The 6,000-nt window shown below is 37.0% G+C and overlaps 1 protein-coding gene across 4 annotated transcripts in view; it reads right to left on the minus strand.

Annotated features, from left to right (window-relative positions):
• Positions 1 to 2,539, minus strand: part of LOC124129481 (uroporphyrinogen-III synthase-like) — a 41,641-nt gene extending 39,102 nt beyond the window's left edge. The window contains exons 1-2 of one of the 4 annotated variants that reach the window (XM_048393439.1): positions 2,259 to 2,539; positions 1,721 to 1,780 (exon numbers count right to left, since the gene is read on the minus strand). The gene's annotated coding sequence lies outside the window, so the exon portion shown is untranslated. Of the gene's footprint in view, positions 1 to 1,720; positions 1,781 to 1,957; positions 2,074 to 2,258 lie in introns of those variants that run through there. The other 3 variants (XM_048393438.1, XM_048393441.1, XM_048393440.1) reach the window with 3 other exon arrangements.
• Between the last annotated feature and the right edge of the window lie 3,461 nt (positions 2,540 to 6,000).

Here is a 6,000-nt window from a genome sequence, read left to right on the forward strand (position 1 = left end):
GAGGCATAGAAAGGACATTACTCGTAATAGCCACTGGTGGCGCTACGATCAAGCCCAGGAATTCCAGCCTAGTTCGGCAAGGGTGGAAATTTGGACTTTTAAAGTCAGTTAACTCTCTTGCTTCGGGAAGATGGCCCTCTTAAGAATTGAAGCTGACAATCATCAGCTGATGAAGACAGATACTTCCAGCAATTTAAATGTTCCACATACATTATACTGGATATTATTTAACTCAATCACTGGTGGATCATGTGAGAAAATTTGTACAGCTGATTGCTATTCCTATCTTATTATTACTAGACAATTACACGCAATAATCTTAATCTCAGCATATGAAAAAATGTCTAGCCAAAGAGTTTATCGCAAAATTCGCATTGTCATTGACCAAGTTTGTTTTTTCCTGTTCGTTCATCATGTAGCTCTTGACAGCCTGCACTATTCAAAGCAGCAATTTCTCTTACAGACTCCACAGCAACTAATGGGGCATGAACAACAGTGACAATAATAGTGTTTATCGAAGGGAGGTCACCAATTGACCAAAATATGACTGTGTGAGTCAGATAGGTTTAACGCTGCTTTGAACAGTATTCCACCTATATCATGGCATGTCTGCTTGATTAGGGAGGAAAGCCTAAAGTCATGCAGGTCTTAAACTTTTTTACCACTTTGATGATACCCACCAGCACAGGATATTGTTCCTTTATGTGGATATCTGTGGATACATTCCTCAACAAGGTAACTGACTGATATTATACACATAACTTTTGTCGGTTGTAATTAGGATACTTGCATTTTGTTTCCCTTTATTTGCGGTAGCAAAAAGGTGGGAAGCTTCAACAGTTACTGATGAAATTGTTCCAAATGTAAAACATATCCAGCAATAGCCAATCTCATTAAAATCAGATCTTAGTTTTCGCTACCGCTAACCAAAGATCTGAGGACATCCCATTATGGGTCAAGTCAGAACGATCTTTCGCGAACATTGACCGACCAATGAAATGACTGACAAGAAATCGACATTTGCCAATCAGAAGGCAGCTATCTCGAGCTTTACGGCACTAGTTTCAAACTGGCGACTACGCTTTGAAATATATTTTGACGTATTCTCGATTAAAACATTTAAAACTGACCAAAACAACATTCTGGAATGACTTATAGATGGCCTAGATTGTATGGATATAATCATAAAACCCGTAACTGTTGTTCGGAATACCCTCTGTTACATATTTCGAGGTTGCATGATCAGAAAACACATTCCGACTGTCACTTTCAGGATCTAGTAAGCGACGCTCTGATTGGTTGGATGAAAGGTCGTTCTGACGTGACCCGTAATGGGATGTCCTCAGATCTTTGTTTAGCAGTAGCGAGAACTAAGATCTGATTTTAATGAGATTGGGCAATAGCAATCAGTTGTTCCAAAGTGCAAGATACTATTCATCCGATGATTGCATCAAAATTCTTTGAATTCTTTGCATACAGCTGATTGCTATTTCTGGCTTAGTTTACAAGAAAACCCACACAGTAATCTTTATTTCTGCATATAAAACAATGCCTAGCAGAACAGAAAATATAATCTAAATGGTAAATCATCATGTTAAGTGATAATTTATCTGAATTTCACATTTTTAAGAATCAAGTTTGTTATCACTTGTTCGTTTACCGGAATTTTCTGTAACAAAACACATGTAATTTTGGCTACAGCTCTTTAATTATTGTGTACCTTTGTTAAGTTAAACGGCTTCTCCTTCTTCGAACCTCTGATAGGTTTCCCTTCGCGCAGCTAAGAGAGAAAAGGGCCGAACATAAGTCGATACTGTCAAAATTATAGTCCATAATAAGCAATTTTGAATTTGCAAAGAAAAGACCCATCCATATATATGTTGTTTCCATTAATGTACTGTTTCTTCTTGGAGGGATGCTGAGTGATTTATTAGCCACTAAGTTTGACAAAACTTACCTTTCCCAAACTCAAAGATTTCAAGGCTTGATTCTGATGTACATAGGGGTGAGTAGGCCGCCCATCTTCAGCTATCACACAATGCAAAGAACGTGAGTCAGCAAATGAAACACCGGTCGGCGGACACACTGACAACAAGTTATTTCCATCTTTGCACCATCACCGACAGTGTATGGAAGCAGCGTACGTCGTCCCGAGGCACCAGTGTGCTCCATGACTGGCATGAGTGTGCATCTGGTTACGAAAGTTGCATTTTGCTGGCTTATCTGATATCTCAAACACTCACAACACGTAAACCTACCTGTTTATGTCTTTTCTTTAAGGTGTGGGCGGTGTCTGTACTCGGCAGAGGCACATGGAAGGTGACGAGTGCCCCCAGCACACACTGTCAAGAGCAATTCCCCTTTTTGAACCCTGCTTCCATACTTGGCATGTACCTTCTGACTCCTCACCCTTCCGCATTCGCACATACTTGGGCCTATCCTCAACGCTCATTGGCATGGCGTTCTATGAGGAGCTAGCGCAACAATGAGTTAGTGCCAGAGAGTTTAAAAACCGGAGAATCTGCTGTCGAAACCGGACGAGGCCAGCATATAAACCAAAACCCTGGGGTGGGGGCAAGATGACTGCTCTAACTTTCAGTGTTTATAAATAACCATGGCGTTGCCCTTGTCAATCGGCAATCGATTCAGAATTAGTTCAATCAGCTGGAATCTGGAGAAACTACTCTGAAACTTAGTGTCTAACTAAGACGCAGCCAGGACACTTCACAAATTTTGCCAAGTGGAAATATAAATTGCAAAACAATTTAGTGTGGACACTTGCCGAGCCGGATCATTTTTAATATTTGTGCTTCTGTCCCCAATTTAAAACAGTTAGATCTAGATTTTACCGAAATATGTGCAAATTGTTACCTTGTTTCATTTTGTCGCTATTTGTACATATATATGCATTTGCATCACATAAGCAGCTGACCAGTACAGGCAGACGTGGCATCTCAATGACTAGGGTTAGAATAGCTCCCCTGTGATAAAGGGTAGTTAGCGGACCGATGGAAAGGCAAGGAGAAGCTAAATGCAAAGGCATTTGTTATTTTGTCTGAATGTAGTTGAGGGGGGGGGGGGGGGGGGGGGGGATTTTACGTGCGCTTTCCGACACGGGGCCCCGCCAGGCCATTTGTTACCCCCCGTCACACCAAACGGGTTATATAGCTAAAACGGCACCTCAGCAAAACGGCACCTGGCGATGCTACTGACTCGATATCCGACATTTGCAGCTAAATATAGCAAAAAGTGGTAATGCGGAACTAAAGCGGAATACAATTTCTTCTTTTTATGCATATCGCTCATGAAAAAATGCAATTCCTATAACAATGGTCGTGTTGCTTATTATCTGTCATTACTGCCCATTGCCATGTTTAATTTCTAACCATGATAAAACTCCCAAATGTATTATTTAATTGTCTATCATATCATAACCTTTGTGAGGTGGTGACATGTTTAATAACAGAGTAAATTTTCTGTTAAATAGCTATCTTGGCCACTTCTGAACACAGTGTTTTCCTACAAAATAGCAAAAGCCAAATGAAAATAAAATTATTCTCTAATTTATGTATTTTAAAGATGTTATGCCACTCATTGGTGGGGATACAACGTAATAATTCAAGTTCCTAGGATGTTTGTGTTATGCTATTTTTCAAGAGTTATGAGAGTTGGACATTTCTTCTCATACACAGTAACACAGCAGGTAAATGTCTAGGAATAAATACTCATGACATTGTACAATAGGCCATGATGTTCACAAAATATATGTGGGAGGGTATGTACATCAATATAATAATATTAATTATTTTGAATATTACTAAGTGTGTCATTAAACAAATAACAATGAATACTCAACATGTCAGAGTTGAAAGGGGTACAGTTATATTTGTACTATTCAAGGGATTTCTAAGCCCCAACACCTCATAGCCCTCTGGCAACTGATGCGTGTATTTTTGTTTGTATTCTCAAGTTCCATAGGACATTTTTTGTAAATATTACTATCATTATCATGTTAGATTTTAGTGGTAACAATTATTCAAAATCACTCTATTTGATTATTGTGTACATGATAATAAAAGCAACTATTTTTTTATATCAATGGCGGAGGTGCATGTAACTGCTTCCACGCATAGCAGATGCAGGATGTGAGAGAGTTTGTGCTTCATCTTAGAAGTCCAACTTAAAAAATAATAGAAACTAATTACGTATAGAAATATTAGAGTAGAAATTGTTGAAAAAGATTTCTCTTGTTTGAAAAGATTTCTTTAATGTTCCTTTGATTCACCCATCAACCCTATTCTTTTTCTCATTGTTTTAAAATAAAATATACCATATGTAATACCCGGTATGACAAAATCTCCTCCTGGTCAGCATTAAAATAACTGGGAAACTCATTGAACCATTCCTGGTAGCTTATTGAGATATATACGTTGAAGCTTTCATAACCGTTTTGCCAGCAAAATGTCCTCATATTTCTGGGGAGACCATATGGAATCTAAATGATATTATTTAATATGATTGAAATATTTAGAAAGGTTTCAAAATTACCAACTTAAGACAGATAACATATATTTAATAAACCCATTACTAATAGAGAACTGAACTTGTCATCTCATGCTCTGTCATCATTGACATTAATATTTGCAAGACAAAGCAACAGTAAGAGTTATCCTCCCTTCACAACTTGATCAAAATGGTCGTCTGGTCCTTGCTGTTGAAGGCCAAGTGGCTGAAGTTTCTAAGAAAATATTTCCTTGAAAGACGAGAATGTGTAGGTAAGTCATTATAACTTTACTTTTTAATTTTTTTCTGTGGTTTCTATCAAGGCAGGTACAGACCTAGCACAATGTCATACATTGTGCAGTCAGTCCCTCCATGATGATCAGTTAGCCTATTACAGCTGTGAAGGGGACGAAGCTTTTTTTAAAACTATGTAGTTTCATATGCAAAGCTTATTGTCAAAGTACATGTTTCTCAAAGGTTGTAAATGTGAATGACAATGTTCAGGAAACAAAACTCTCAAGATTCCTTTCATTCTTGAAAGCATTACATTTATGCCACTTCTGGTCGAGGGGATGTGAGTAATAATATAGTCAACAATCTCTTAACATTAGCAATATTGACCCATAGCATTCAGATTCTGCTCACAAGTTTGAAATGTTATATACTATGATCAGCCAAGATGAAATCTTAAGATTTCATTAATTGTAGATTTTAAAGGTATTATCCCATTTCTGGTCAAGGTGATGTGAATAATAATATAGTAAAACAATCTCTTAAAATTAGAAATCTTGACTCAGTGTTCAGGCTTTGCTCACAGGTTTGAAATGTTATTTTCTATCATCAGCCAAGAAGAAATCTCAAGATTCCATTAATTGTAGATTTTAAAGGCGTTATCCCATTTCTGGTCGAGGGGATATAAGTAATAAAATAGTAAAAATTCTCTTAAAATTAGAAATATTAACCCATAGCATTCAGATTCTGCTCACAAGCTAGAAATGTGATTTACTATCATCAGCCAAGAAGAAATATTAAGATTCCATTAAGTGTAGATTTTATGGGTCTTATCCCATTTCCAGTTGAGGGGGATATGAGTAATAATATATAGTAAAAAAATCTCTTAAAATTAGAAATATTGACCAATAGCACTCAGGTTCTGCTCACAAGTTTGAAATGTAATTTACTATCATCAGCCAAAAGAAAATATTAAGATTACCTTAAGTGTAGAGTTTAAAGGTGTTATCCCATTTCTGGTCAAGGCAAGATGAGTAATAATATAGTCAAAAATCTCTTAAAATTATAAATATTGACCAATAGCACTCAGGTTCTGCTCACAAGTTTGAAATGTGATTTACTATCATCAGCCAAGAAGAAATCTTAACATTCCATTAAGTGTAGATTGTATAATGATATTGTGTATAAAATGTCCTAGGTTGATTATGACCTGTGAACATCTGTATAGATTGATGTATTACCACCTTCCTTGGAAGTGTGTATTTG

This window comes from Haliotis rufescens, unplaced genomic scaffold (genome assembly GCF_023055435.1).
Source record: "Haliotis rufescens isolate VD_foot unplaced genomic scaffold, xgHalRufe1.0.p SCAF_12, whole genome shotgun sequence".
Taxonomy (NCBI): Eukaryota; Metazoa; Mollusca; class Gastropoda; order Lepetellida; family Haliotidae; genus Haliotis; species Haliotis rufescens.